The following is a 1,266-nucleotide window of genomic DNA, read 5'->3' as shown; positions in this document are numbered from 1 at the left end:
TTCCTTCCTTCCTTCCTTCCTTCCTTCCTCCCTTCCTCCCTTCCTCCCTCCCTCCCTCCCTTTTGTTCTTTTGTTCTCTCTTAGCTCCCACTTATGAGTGAGAACATGTGGTATTTCTCTTTCCATGCCAGGCTTATTTCACTTAATGTAATTTTCTCCAAGCTCGTCCATGTTGCTGTGAATGGCAGAATTTCATCCTTTTTTATGGCTGAGTCATATTCCATTGTGTATACATATCATATTTTCCTTACCCTGTCATCTGTCGATCCACAAACTATACACCACGTTTCCAACCATCACAATTCAGTGAAGTACAAAACACTGAGTTCCAGGCTGTAGGAAGTGAAGGCAGCATGAGTGGTGGCACCTTCTTGTCCTGGTTGTTCCATGAGTAGGGGGTAGGGATGGTCTTTTTTTTAAACTGAGCCCCTCATTTCAATACAGAAAAGAATTACTCTGATCTATATTAAATTGTATTGAAAACAAAATGGACTAAAAAGCAAATACCACTCTATGTTGGGGGGAAGTGGGAGGAAGGAATAAGTCCTTCAAAGCAGGAAGGTGGCTGGCAGAAGGTTCTGGGGCCCCCAGTGGTCACTCATGCTGCTCCATTTTTACTTTTGGGGGTCTCAGGAGGGTCAGATTTGTCTTCTCTTCCTTCCCCTTCATATTTGCTTGGAAGTTTCACCAGCTGTCCACATGACCTTCTCGACTCTCCTCAAAGTTTTTCTGCCACTCCCTTTCTTGTTTGGCTCTTCCGTGACCTTCGGTCTCTTCTGCCCTTTGTCATTTCCTCTCATGCATCTCATTCGCATCTCCTTTCAATTTCCAGCTCAGCAAAGAGTTTCCTGGTCTGTTTATACACTGCTTGTGTGAGCAGCTCAGAATCATCCTTTTCTACATTTGTGGGTTTTCCTTCCTTCTTTGTTTTTTGTTTGTTTGTTTGTTTTTTGCTCTTTCACAGTGTTCCATGGATTCTTTTCCTGCCTGAGTTACATCCAGTGCCCTCTTCTGTTGTTCCTGATCCAGTAGCAATCTGTAAGCTTTGTCCACACTTTTGTGCCCCGTCAGCATCATCTTGATTTTTGTCAGGAGGCACCAATATGGATAACTGCTGAAACCGCTTTTTTATTTCTTCATCTGTCACTTCAGGATCTATCTGAAGAACCTCAAATGTGTTTAAATTGAAGTAAGAGAAACAGGGATGGGCCGATCTTTCAATCTGACGTTTGGACATTAGAACCAAATCTCTCTTCTCTATGTGAT

The 1,266-nt window shown here is 43.0% G+C and overlaps 1 protein-coding gene and 1 pseudogene across 1 annotated transcript in view; one reads left to right on the top strand and one right to left on the bottom strand.

Moving 5' to 3' along the window:
• NNMT (nicotinamide N-methyltransferase) overlaps positions 1 to 1,266 on the top strand; it is an 18,393-nt gene that overhangs the window by 10,916 nt on the left and 6,211 nt on the right. The window lies entirely within an intron of this gene.
• The window catches only part of LOC103594595, a 4,795-nt pseudogene continuing 4,123 nt past the window's right edge, over positions 595 to 1,266 (bottom strand).

Source organism: Galeopterus variegatus, unplaced genomic scaffold (assembly GCF_000696425.1).
Source record: "Galeopterus variegatus unplaced genomic scaffold, G_variegatus-3.0.2 Scaffold1584, whole genome shotgun sequence".
NCBI classification, from domain to species: Eukaryota; Metazoa; Chordata; class Mammalia; order Dermoptera; family Cynocephalidae; genus Galeopterus; species Galeopterus variegatus.
This window is presented reverse-complemented; position numbering and strand designations above follow the sequence as displayed.